Below are 14,588 nucleotides of genomic sequence, written 5' to 3'. Positions count from 1 at the left end.
GTACGGAGGCTTTTGGACTATGCATATAGATGTAGGTGTGAGTGGAAGTGCCGATAACTATGCAACGTGTCAACCATCCATGCAAGCCGGGCGCCTTGGGGAACCACAAAAATAACTCTGTAACTGGCCAGCGGAAGAGAATTATCTTTGGGTTGCCAGACGATAGCTGCGCACGCTAAGTCGATGTCTTCTCTCCGACACTGCCACTGGACTGAGTACGACTCGTTCAACTGAGTTGGTCTGTGCCGAATCCGTTGTCTCGCCTTGCTGTACTTCCACGGTCAGCAGTGCTCTTCTACAGATGATGGGCACTGAAATACTTTCTCTGGATCTCTATGCGACCGTGGACTGGGTCGTGTGGTCCACGTCGCTCACGGTATTATCATGTGACACTGATTGCATCCTCTGAGAGGTGCAGAATTTCTGGAGCTTCAGTTATCACTTCCACCTACTTCGTTTACCTTTTTGTTAACTTTAATCTTCTTCAAATATGAAGAAAAGGCAATGTAAGTAGTACTTTCTATGACAAAAAAGAGTATACGACCCACCAGCAAGAGGATATATCCAGATGATTATCCAAAAAAGGACTGTAAATAGTAGATGTGATGTACATCTACAGTTTCAGAAAAATTGGATAGTTAATTCAAGAGAAAGAGTTCCAGAAATTGAGCAAGTCAATAACGCTTTTGTCCATTCCTGGACCTTACGCAAGCGGTATTCGACTTGTCTTTGATTGGCGAAGTTGTTGGATCTTCTCCTGAGGTATGTCAAGCCAAATTCTGTCTAAATGGCGCTTTAGATCGTCAAAATCCGGAGATGGTTGTGGAGCCGGCCCATAATGCTCCAAACTTGTTCATTTGGGGAGAAATGCGGCGACCTTGCTGGCCAAGGTAGAGCCTGACAAGCACGAAGACAAGCAGTAGAAACTCTCCCCGTCTGCGGGTGAACATTATCTTGGTGAAATATAGGCCCAGGATGGTTCCGCAAGAAGGGCACCAAAAAGGAGCGTAGAATACCGTGGATCTACCGTTGGCTGTAAGGGTACCGCGGATGAGAACCAAAGGGGTGCTTCTACGAAAAGGAATGGCAACCCACCATCATTCCTGGTTGTCGAATCATATGGCGGACGGCGGTCAGGTTGGTATCCCACCACTGCCAACAGCGTCTCAAGACAACTCGTCGACCTGGAGTCTCATTCACTGGTGTAGAATTGTCCTCAGTAGTGAGTCCCACTTCGAACTGACCCAGAAAGACCAGCAAAGAGGTGTCTGCAGGAGTCCTGCAAATTACGGAAATACAAGGATATTCTGTGTCATTTCTATAGAATTTGTAGAATTTTGATTTCTTCCCTTGACACTCCACGGACTATTTTCCTATGGGATTGAATCACCGTCAATTCCAGGATTTCCTCAGAATTATGGATGCAGAGAATGGTGATACAACATATTTTCCAGAAGTAAGGTGACTCAGACATTAATAAGTCTTTATATCACAATTAATGAAATCAAACCGTATATGACATCAAAAGCAAAATATGTACCAGCACTTAGAGATGACAACTGGGGGGCAGATTTAATATTTTTGATAGATGTGACTAGTCATCTGGGTGAGTTAAGCAGTCGTTTTTAAGGTAGAAAGCACTTATCAGTGGAATGTTTCCAATCAACATGTTCCAAATGAAACTGAAATTATAGCAAGCACAAGTAAATGCAAACTTTTTTTTCGTTTCTACATGCTGGCAAATAAAATCGTAAAGACTGGATGAAATACGCAGCTATAATTTTCAACGCCATACAACAATTTGAAAACCGATTTCAGGATTTTCGAAAAAAATAATAAAAAATCGGTGTTTATGCGAAACCTTTTACGAAGAATATACGTACGTTTCCAGAAGACTTTCAGATGGAATACATAGAACTGCTGCCTGACACCCAACTAAAAGAAAAAATTTGATCGTGTACCTTCGTTGGGTTTTTACAAATCATACTTGCCCAGAGAGAAATATCCCTTGCTGCATAGTCATGCATTATATACGTCACATTTGTTTGAAAGCTCGTAAGTTTGCGTTCTGTTATTTTCTCGAGTAAAGCACATAAAGAATAAAATCAGAACCAAAATATCAGAAGAACGCTTTGAGAAGAGCTTGAAATTTGCCACTTCCATCTAACCGGATACTGATACTGATTCAGTCAAATGTCGCATTAATTCTATGATTTGTAAATAGGCTACTTATACATATAATTGTTAAAATTGCATTAAAAAATCTCATATATAAAATATCTAATTAATTTCTTATTGCTATTTAGATTGAAGAACCACAGATTAATAAATTCTAAATTAATTACATGTCTTAACTATATATAATAGACCGTTCTTACTGTTATGTTAGGTATAATAAGTGCGACCTAAAATGCTCATCTTTTTCCAATGTGGCCTAGGTAAACTAAAAGTTTAGACACACCTGTCTTGAGTGTATCAATGTTTGTTGATCAATAAACACTTTAATTGTTCAGTTGTTTACCTATTTCTGCCAGCTACAATAGTATGGCCTTATACGAATTAAAGTTTTAGCGGACTACAAATCAATTTAGCATTCTCTCTCCGGTCTGGCCGTGCTGCAGTAGCGAGTCGCCACAGCCAGCGCTGGACACGACGCCCCAGAAGTCGTCGACCCGGTGGCAGTCTGCGATGAGCATCATTGCGGACACCGCCGCTTGTTAGGCCGGGCCGGGCGGATTGCTGCCAGCTGCCGGTAATTAGCGCTGCCCGTTGCTCAAGTTGATTAAGTCCCGGCTTACGACAGCGACAGGCCAAGGCGCGCGCCACGCTGCGCCACTGCGAGAGCGCCTGCGGCCGCTGCCGACGCAACCGGGCCGCCGTCTCCCCCGCGTCCAGCGAAGCTGCCTCGTCGTCCGGCCACCGGCCGCCGTGGAATGCAGGCGCTGCGGTCGCCCTGTCCAGGCGCGACTCCGAGACCATCGAGCGCGTCTGCAGCGTTTCCGGAACAACACTGCTGGACAGCAAAATAGCAACACCAGCCAAGGTAGCAAGTAATTAAATTAGACTTATGTGACAATATAGGCCGGCCAGAGTGGCCGAGCGGTTCTAGGCGCTACAGTCTGGAACCGTGCGACCGCTACTGTCGCAGGCTCGAATCCTGCTTCAGGCATGGATGTGTGTGATGTCCTTAGGTTAGTTAGGTTTAAGTAGTTCTAAGTTCTAGGGGACTGATGACCTCAGCAGTTAAGTCCCATAGTGCTCAGAGCCATTTGGCAATATAGTGTAGCAGCAAAAATGTGATTCGGAGGTGTACTGGATGCGGAAATTGATACGCAGATCTGAAACGGTTAGTAGTAGTAGTAGTAGAGGATTTTTTTGGGGGGCACACGACAGCAAGATCTTCAGCGCCCGCTCAGTAACATAGTGAGACGGGGGTCGAGAAAATACTCAAACAGTAAGATAAAACAGAACATAAAACACAGGTAACAAGCTTTGAAAAATATGTGCCTACCCACATCAAAGCGTGGGACGAAGCATGTCGTCAGCAGTAAAACATGGACAACACAGGAAGAATGTGGTAGAGGGAGCTAAAACAATGTAGCAGATGGAAGTGGCTGGCTGACCGCAAGGAAAAAAGGGAGGAGTCAGCCACTATGCAATACACTAAAACCTCCAGCCTAAAAGTTTAGGCCAGAGTCCAGACACATCACAAAACATTACAACCCTAGACACACACGTCTCATCGTTAGCTAAAACACAAGGCAGATCCCCATCAACTCGTGCTTCTACCCTTGAATCACGGTATAAAATGCAGTCTGTTAAAATGTGCCGGACAGAGATGTGCACACCACAAGCATCACAAAACGGATCCTCCAGCCGTAATAAAAAGCTATGTGTGAGAGGATAGTGCCCGATCCGAAGACGTGTGAGGGCCACTTCTTCCCGCCTGAGCAACCGGCAGGAGGAAGGCCACGGCCGAGTTGTTGACTTCACCAACCGCACTTTATTGGCCGTCACCGACAGCCATTCTTCCTCCCACAACTCCATGCACTTCCTGTGCAGTAGAGATGACAGACTGCAAGGGAACAGGACACTGGACCACATCCTGCTCTCTTCAGGCCTCCTTGGCAGCCCGATCGGCCTGTTCATTGCCCCATATTCCTACATGACCAGGCACCCAGCAGAAGGATACCTCCTTACCCCGCCGTTGGAGCAAGTACAGTTGCTCATATATCAGCTGGACCATCTCCGCGGTTAGGTCAGCTACTTATGCTATTAGGGTTAATGCAAATTTTGGTGATAAACATATCAGTAAATTCGCCTACTATGTCTATTTTCATTCACTGCTTTCATATGACATCATATTTTGGAGCAATCCACAATTAAGAGAGAAAGTATTCATTGCACAGTCCGCAGCTCGTGGTCGTGCGGTAGCGTTGTCGCTTCCCACGCCCGGGTTCCCGGGTTCGATTCCCGGCGGGGTCAGGGATTTTCTCTGCCTCGTGATGACTGGGTGTTGTGTGCTGTCCTTAGATTAGTTACGTTTAAGTAGCTCTAAGTTCTAGGGGACTGATGACCATAGATGTTAAGTCCCATAGTGCTCAGAACTATTTGAACCATTTGAACCATTCATTGCACAAAAGCGTGTAATCAGAACAATAGCTGGAGCCCACCCAAGATCACCTTGCAGACATTTATTTAAGGAACTCGAGATATTCACAGTACCTTCGCAATACGTATATTCACGTATGAAATTTGTCATTAATAACCCATCCCAATTAAAAAATAACAGCGAAGTGCATAGCTACAACACTAGAAGAAAGGATGATATCCACTATTCTGGATTAAATCTCACTTTGACACAGAAAGGATTGAATTATGATGCCAGAAAAATCTTTGGTCATTTTCCAAATAGTATTAAAAGTCTGGCAGATAGCCAACCAACATTGAAAAGCAAATTAAAAGAATTTCTGACTGACAACTCCTTCTACACAATAGATGAATTCTTAGATATAAAGTAGTAACTGTAAAAAAATTAATTAATTAATTATTTTATGTAAAGGAAACTTATGTTAAAGTGACGCGTTCCATATCATTACGAAATGTCGTATTCATCATCTATGGAACAAGGATTAATGTATGTATGTATGTATGTATGACATTTCTGGCAGCATAGATGCACTAACACAACTGGGCATCGCGTCGAAATGAGCTTGGATGACAGATACGAGTACGCTATACCATGTTGCTTCACCTCAGTCTCAGAATTAATCAATGCTAACCGGTGCTGAGTGGTTGCGTGCATATTTCCTGCCAGTCCATATGAGTATAAAGATCTTTTCAGTGGACTTGGGTTATGTTTATCGAACATACGTCACAGAGATCTCGCAGAGAAAGCGCAGCCATCCGCCTAAACAAACAGATACGTAAGGGCTCCTGTCCAATTTATCTGCAGTGCGAACGACAGGTGAACAAGTTGTGTACCGAAGGGATTTACCATCGCGCCAGATGTAGGGCCGGTATGATGAAGACGAATGCAATATTGCAACTTCGTACCCTTCCCTATGTCCATCGTCACGCTTTACGCAGAACTGAGACTCATCTGTAAAGAATTGGTGCCTTCCTGTGTCCTGTACTGTCGCTGCCGCTCGAAGTTCAGCGCACCTCCCTCCGCTGCCGCGTCAATGGAAGCTGCAACAATGCTTGCCGAGATGAGCGTTTTTCTCTAGACGTCGTATCCATATAGACAATGATACTTACTTTTGATGCAGACAAGCCCTCTTCCTCGTTCTTGGTTCGTTACTTGCATGTAATATCCAGCAGGGCCAAGCCATCAATAGCTCGCTCGTCTCAGGCGCTATTCCCGTGGGGTCGAAGAGATCCTGCATTACCTTATGGCCCTCCTGAACGTATCGGTTTCATATTCACACAAGAATCGTGAATTTTTTTTGAGAGACATCGTGTTTACGCCAGTGGCTGTTAAACTTTTTTTATTTCTACTATTGCACTTTCGGTCATAGGCCATTATCAAGTGCAGATGTTTTGGCTTTAAGCCATATCTTTCAAAAACTTTTACATGACTGTGAATCCCAGTTATAAAAACTTAATTAATCGTGAAAATCTCACCAAAACGAGGAGCAATGACAAACTACCTTGTTGGGTTCTGCCTTGGGTGCTACGGCCACGAACGACCGCTGCAGGGAACGAGACAAGAACTACTACGGTAATGACCATGTCAAAGCCCTGGGATGTTGGCACACCAGACACACACGTATAAACCTCGGCCGCGAGCTCAGCTCCAGTCCATCACTAGCAATGGAGGTTGAAGCTTTGATGATGCCAGCCACTCGTGCTGGTGAACATCAGAAAATTCGTGAAACCAACGTCAGCCAAAGAACTCAATACAGAACCCAACAAATAGCCATGAAGCCTTAACCATCTATTACGAGCGACTGTAGTCAAGTGGTTGCGTCTTTAATTAGTAATAAAGACGGCCTTAGTCCCTGGTTCGAACCCAGTCAGTGATCGAATTTTGATTAAAAATCGCCAGCAATGGTGGCCGAAGACTTGCGGCGTAAGAAGTCATCCCTCATTCAGCTAATGGCCTTGTCACAAAGGGCGGAGGAGCGGACAGGGGTTAATGGCACTCTCATGCCCTTATGATAGGAAATGCCCCTAAAGGCGGAAGAATCAGCATGAGGATGGATAAGGTAATATAAACCAGTCAATCCATAGGACATGTGGCCTGTAGTAGAAAAAATGTCATGATGATCTCTCCATTGACGAAATATTCCCAAATAGTCCTCCTCTCGGATGTCCCGGAAGGGACTGTGCAGGGGGAGGTGACTGAGAAAAAAAACTGTATCGCCACAGAAGGGATAACGTTCTACATATCGGGGCATGGAATGGCAGCAGTTTGAACGTGGTAGAGAAGGTAGAAGCACTGAAAATAGAAATGCTAAGGCTCAGGATGGGGATAGTTGGGGTCAGGGAAGGGAAATGGAAAGAAGACCAGGATTTATTGTCTCATGAATACAGGGTAATATCAATAGCATCATAAAATGATATAACGCTAGTAGGTTTCGTCATGAATAGGGAGGTAGGGTAGAGAGCGAGCTACTGCGAGCAGTTCAGCGATAAGATTGTTCCTATCAGATTCGACAACAAAACAACACCGACAACAATAGATCGGGTATATATGCCGATGTCGCAAGCAGAATATGAAGCAGTAGAGAAAGTATATGGGGATATTGAACGGGTAATTCAGTACGTAAGGGGAGATGAAAATCTAACAGTAATGGGGGATTGGCATGCAGTTGTAGGGGAAAAAGTAGAAGATAGAGTTACGGGTGAATGTGGGCTTGGTAGCAGGAATGAGAGAAGAGAGAGACTAATTGAGTTCTGCAATAAAGTTCAGATGATAATAGCGAATACTCTTTTCAAGAACCACAAGAGGAAGAGGAATACTTGGTAAGGGCCGGAAGATACGAGCGGATACATGGTGATCAGGCAGATATTTCGAAATCAGATACTGAATTTTAAAGCTTGCCCATTAGCAGATATAGACTCAGATCACAATTTAGTAGTGATGAAAAGTGAAGCTTAAGTGAAGAGACTAATCAAGAAGATTCAAAGCGCAAATAAATGGGATACGGAAGCAGTTCAGTTGAAAAGGGCAACCATAGAAGTTGGAAAGAGAAACATAACTACTAAGAAGGTAATTACGAAAAAATCGTGGGTAACAGAAGAAATACTTCAGTTAATAGACGAAACGAGGAAGTACAGAAACATTCAGGGAAATTCAGGAATACAGAAATGCAAGTCACTTAGGACTGAAATAAAAAAAGAAGTGCAGGGAAATTAAGGTGACAGAGGTGCATGAAAAATGTGAAGAAATGGAAAAAGAAATGTCGTCAGAAGGACTGACTAGCATTTATAAAAGTCAAAACAGTCTTCGGTGAAATTAAAAGCAGGGATGGTAACATTAAGAGTGCTATGGGAGTTCCAGTGTTAAACGCAGAGGAGAGAACGGGATGTGAAAAGAGTACCCTGAAGAGAGGGAGAAGACTTGCCTGATGACGTGGTAGAAGACGAAACAGGTGTCGATATAGAAGGGATAGGTTACCCAGTATTAAAATCCTGGCGGAAGTGGCAACAAAAAGACTATTCACGTTGGTGTGTAGAATATATGAGTCTGGCGATATACCATGTGACTTCCGGAAAAACTTCATCCACACAATTCCTAAGGTTGGAAGAGCCGAAAAGTTCGAGAATTGTCGCACAATCACCTTAACATCTCATGCATTCAAGTTGCTGATCAGAATAATATACCGAAGAATGGAAAAGAAAATGGAGGACATGTTATATGATGATCAGTTCGGCTTTAGCAAAGATAAAGGCCCCAGAGAGGCAGCTCTGAAGTTGCATTTGGTATTGGAAGCAAGACTAAAGGAAAATCAAGACACGTATGTGGGATTTGTCGACCTGGAGAAAGTGCTTGACAAAATAAAATGGTCCAAGATGTTCGAAATTCTGAGAAAAATGAGGGTAAGACGGGTAATATACAATATCTACAAGAATCAAGAGGGGACAATGAGACTGGAAGACCAAGTAAGACGTTCTCGGATTAAAAAGGGTGTGAGACAAGGATGTAGTCTTTCGTGCTGCTGTTCACCCTACACATTGAAGAAGCAATGACGAAAATGAAAGAAAGGTTCAAGAGTGGGATTAAAATTAAAGGTTAAAAATACCAATTATAAAATTTTCTGATGACATTGCTATCCTCGGTGGAAGTGAACAATAATTACAGGATGTATTGATTAGAATGAACCGTCTAATGAATATAGAATACGGATTGTGAGTAAGTCGAAAGTAATGAGAAGAAGCAGAAATGAGACAGTGAGAAATTAACATAAAAACTGGTGACCTAGAAGTAGGTAAAGTTATGGAATTCTGCTACTTAGGCAGCAAAATAACCCATTATGGAAGGAATAAGGAGTAATTAAAAAACAGACCAGTGCAGGCACTGTTCGCCAAGAGAAGTCTGGTTAGTAGAAGACAGACTGGAATGGAACAATCCATAAAAAATTTAAAAAATAAAAAAAGTTTCCACAATATTGCCGCTGACGAATTGTGACGCACGCTGGTAGGAGATTCTTCTTGTTACACGAACTATAACACGATCATCTCATGAACAAACCGCATACATAACCGATTTCTGAATGACATACCTTTCATTCAAAATGTAGATTGTATTACTACTGTGTATTATCTGCTAATGTTTTGCTAATCAGTTGGATAGCCAAGCCTGCAGTGCACTTCATACTATTTCAGTTTTTGTTGTAGTTCATCATCACGTTGTTGCAGTTTTGCTAACCAGAAGTGTATTAACTAAGAGAAGAAAATTTTCTTTTCGCCAAAAAGCTTTGACGGACATAATTTCTGAGATGAATATATTTAAAAGTACTTCTTATTTTATCAAGCACTAGTACCACACAACTAGTCCTCTACAAATGGAATGTCACGGTACTTCGATAAAATGTAATACATGCTAGTCTATAGCTGATCTTCGCTGGTCGCGTTGCCTACGATCCGAAGTGATATACACTGAATATCCAACAATATCCTCTTCGTGGAAGAAGAGGGAATTCACACCACATTATCACCGCTACAGTCCACTCATCAGTTCTTTCACACGAACAGAAGCAACTTCTTTCCTGTAATGTCCCGTACAATGCTATCTGGTACCAGGAGACCCAAACCCTCATACCCCCTCCCCATTTTTTCTCTTTTTCTCCATCGTCAGTTTCACATAATAAGACATAGCTCCTATCATATTCCTCAAGTAACCCACATAATCGCTGGTCTTTCCTGTTAGGCTTTTTCCATTGTATACTGGTTGACATAGGTAGCTAGTTACACTGAAGACCCGCCTACAATTCCCAGTGACTTCCTGTGAGATAGAAAGGTCTGAAACGGAGCCCACGCAATTCCCCGAAATGGCGTCATATTAGAAGGCTTGTGTCAGGTAAGAAGTCGTGTGACATTTGTTTTAATTTCGTTAGCCTCTCGGATGAGGGCGTTAGACTAGAGAAGGCTGAGGCCCGTATGCAATTTCACCCTCTTCGATCTCTCTCGCATTATATTCAAAACCGGAACAATATTTTTACAAAATACCTGCACAGTCGCTGCTTCTATACATTTGCTCGCGCCGGCCGAAGTGGCCGCGCGGATCTGGCGCTGCAGTCTGGAACCGCGAGACCGCTACGGTCGCAGGTTCGAATCCTGCCTCGGGCATGGATGTGTGTGATGTCCTTAGGTTAGTTAGGTTTAACTAGTTCTAAGTTCTAGGGGACTAATGACCTCAGCAGTTGAGTCCCATAGTGCTCAGAGCCATTTGAACATTTGCTCATGACACAAACAGGCCCTTTAAAATGTTGCCCTGTAGAAAAACTCGCACTAAGCAATGAACCTCGCCAAAAATAAGTAAGTAAGCAGAGCGTAACGCCCAGCACAGTGCATATGCTGAGAATGGGCCCTGACCCATCTTGATCTCGTGAATACCACATCACTTGTCACGGTTCTTCTTAATCTCGTGACAACTACTTCACCTGTCACGCTGATGCACGCTTCATGGGAAACGTCAGACACTGGATCCCTCCTTTCTGCAAAAAAATGTTAACGCATTAATCCTAATAAACTTTTTCTGTTCTATACTCTTTCTTAAAACTGTCTCTTTAATACTTGGACAATACTCTTAGAACACATGTACTGTCCCTTCTTTTGGTAGATTTCTGTGTTATGGAAGGATCTCGAATGGGGTCCACTCAGCCTCGTGAGTCTTAAAACGAAGTTGCCTAAAATAACAGCTAAATTGGTATGCAAGCACCAAATCTACGCATGCTCGGCCCTTTCCGTGAGCGTTGACTTCAGTTCTTGTTTAAGTTCTATTTTATAGGCACAAAGGTGCAGACCTTTTATCGGAATTCATTACACACTGGTTCAGTGAATATGTAATTGTTATGAACAACCGGCGATACTTTCTACACAACTATCACAGTAACCGAACCGCTTTTCTCAAATGCAGGAATCAGTTTAATCACAGTCGAGTTATTCGGTGCATTATGTTGATCAAACGTTCCACGAGTTTACGGAAAGTGTTTTCACAATATTCACCACATTTGTAATAGTTTTTCAGTATGACAACACGCTGTTCCGTGGAGAAGCATTCCGATATTGACCAAAAAAAGAAAAGAAAAATTAAAGATTTAAACCAAACAATGATCGGTTCAGCTAGAATAGTATGGCGGGCATTTAAAGAGTACCTTGAGTTTGCTAATTAAAGAAGATTTACACTTAGAAACTCTTTCAATTTATTTTCTAGTTAGTAAACTGCGTCGTAAACTGATTTTCAAAGCTCTTCATCATTTACCGTGAACATCAACCCTTGAGTTGACACATTCTCTCCTTTTTAGTAGTGATGGGGTGAGCAGCATCATTCTGAAGTATCAGAATACTTTCTCAATTTTTTTATACAAATAAGTTATGTACTAAAAGAGACACATTGTATTTTATTTTTCCTGACAAATGTGAGCTCTGGCACTCAACTTCTTCACTTCTACAGTTCTGTTATATACATTGTATTGTTTTCATTTATCTTTTAAAAAGGGGGAAAGAAGTTTACTGATTAAAATCATCTGCAACTGTACAATACATTGTATTGTTTTCATTTATCTTTTAAAAAGGGGGAAAGAAGTTTACTGATTAAAATAATCTGCAACTGGTCTTTAATGCAGTAACATTAATGATGTTAATAATTTTCTTAGTTACTCCGCTTTATCTATCCTATATAGGTGCCTGTAAAACAGTGGGAGTCTTTTCGTCTATTTGTCTGCAGTGTTGTCTGTGTTTTCGTAGATTTTCTTTGCAGGTCTTCTGACTCAAGTTCTATAACGGAGAACAGCACCGTGTACTTTCCTAATAATTTTCCGCTCTTGCTTCTCGAAGTCGTGGATTTTCGTCATCCCTTTAATTACAGTGGATCCTGGTATTCCTAAGAACCAATGTACATGAAAGAGCAAGACTACATGGGGAAGACATTGAAAAGGAGTGAAGAGAAATAATATGAACAAATACAATCTAAGACACTGTTGAATCCCTAGTTCCACGCAGTTAAAGAGAATAAAATGCTATAATTTAAATAATCTGCTTGAGATTCAGTTGTAGTTTGTTACAAAGTCATTTCTACTGAATATATAGAGAAATTAATCGTTACTGTAAATGGTAAGGAAATGCTACAATTTAAATAATCGGCTTGAGATTCCGTTTTAGTTTATTACAAAGTCATTTCTACTGAATATATAGAGAAATTAGTCGTTACTGTAAATGGTAGAGAATAAAATAATTATATATATAAATAACATTTTAGCCATACACGAATTGCGTAGAATTCATCAACCAGTCTGATAAATCAGGCATTACCTGTAAGAAGGTAACTCTCCTCCGTCAGTAAAAAGTATATAGATTGGAAAAACAATAGAATTATTTCAAAATGATCCTTTGCTGTAACGGCTTCGAAAATTGTCAAAATGCAGAGAGATCGATAGACTTAAGACTTATCTATTTACTTATACGAGTCCAAAGAACACTAAAATGTAGAGTCTAATGTTAATTACAGAGAGTTCCACACTTTATGAGTTCTGTGTTCTGCAAGCAGAAACGCACGGTTATTCTCTGCTAACCTTTTGTTCCATGTCACATGGTTTGCTTAGGATACTGCAGACCAACAAGTGTTCAGAGTCCCGCCCTGTCCCACTTTCACAGCATTCATCAACTTTGATAGCCCACTGCTTCAGATTAGTCTTACACCTTATCACCCCTGTTCTCAACCAGTTGATGGTTTCGGAGTTGGCATCTTGATTATAGCTCCTCTTTTGCTGTTTTGCTGTCCATAATGATCCAGAGTTCAGTTCGTCGGAGGGGTTCTGCTGAACTTGCAATTGATGCTGTTGTAATTAGGAAGCTTCTTCCGGACTTTAGTTGTGATAGGTAGATGTGGATAACGAACAGTGGATGGATCTGTTTCTTGCTTCTTCTTTTCATTCTCTGCTGCTACCTGTCTTCTCACATCTGGAGGTGCTACTCCCATTGCGGAAACATCTTGCTGACTGGGGTGGTCTTAGGCACCCTGTGACTATGCCGCTCGTGAAGATCCACATCCACTTGACTGTCATATGCAGAGTTCCTTTAGACAAGTGCGGCGTTCTCGGCAACAAAGAAACGCAGAGCAGGTGTGGATGTGCGGAGGGTGCTGAGCTGCGCTCCCCGTGTGGTGTTTTACAGCTTGCGGTTGTTCTTATTGCATACCTTCTGTCTGGTGTCTATACATTGTTATTTGTAGGTTAAGCGCGATCCAACTTGAACCCTAGGTACTGGGAATGGACACAGTGATTTTCATTGCGTCCTCTCCAGGTGATGTTCAAGTGTCTTCTTGCCTCCTCAATGCGTAGTTCGAAAGCGCACACTTGAGTTTTATGCGGTTTAAGTTTCAAATGGTTTACTTAAGGCTTAGGCACCAAAAAGTAAAATCTTCATTCTTCTAAAAAAAGTCTTTATTCATATTATTGTATTACACATATTAACCAACTACCTGAGGACATTAGTGGGTCCTAATTTCATACACAGTATTGCAGCTATTTTCCCACACTACAGCTAAATCTTAGATTTTGATCTTACCACTACAGGGTTCCAATTATCTACTTAATCTACAAACATTATGCTACCTGCAGCGTTACAGGTGTGCCAGCGATGTATAAACCTGACGGATGTTTGGCCTGGCCCACTGAGCTGCTCCCAGTGGGCGTGCCCCTGGCACTGGGCTGGCAGGTAACTTGGTGTTGCTGCAGTCTGTCCTAGAAAACCTTATCCTATCTTATTACATGCTAACCTATTTTTAAATCTAGTGTCACAGTTGGTGGGTGTCCTATCCGTTACGTTGTACCCCTCCCCCCCCCCCCCCCAACCATAGTCCAGAGCAAGGCGGATCCCAGCCGTGAAGCGGCTGGCCAAGTTCAGGCCCGGCGGAACAGGAAAGGTGCACGGACCTAAGTTGTGATTTTTACTGGGTGTCCCTAAGAAATTTCCTGAGGACTTTATCCGATATCTCATCTGTCAATTTGTTTAAGACTTTGAAGGTGTCATCTTGCCTTAGCAGATGGTACTTGTCGTTATTCGGAAGTTATGGTTCAAATGGCTCTGAGCACTATGGGACTTAACATCTATGGTCATCACTCCCCTAGAACTGCTTATACCTAACTAACCTAAGAACATCACACAACACCCAGTCATCACGAGGCAGAGAAAATCCCTGACCCCGCTGCGAATCGAACCCGGGTCATCGAAGAGGGGGCACTCATACACCACATGTTCTGGCGTGCCTTGCACAGTGCCACAGTCACACATGGGTGTAGCCTGCTTCCCAAACCGTCGGGTAGGGTCCATGTCCAGTAAGAAAGTGCAGCATTACTTTCATAGGCATCAAGTACGTTAGCTTTACTCGTTTCTCTATGTCCGGTAACAGCTCATAAGTT

Source organism: Schistocerca piceifrons, chromosome 2 (genome assembly GCF_021461385.2).
Source record: "Schistocerca piceifrons isolate TAMUIC-IGC-003096 chromosome 2, iqSchPice1.1, whole genome shotgun sequence".
Taxonomy (NCBI): domain Eukaryota; kingdom Metazoa; phylum Arthropoda; class Insecta; order Orthoptera; family Acrididae; genus Schistocerca; species Schistocerca piceifrons.
Note: the sequence above shows the minus strand (reverse complement) of the source record.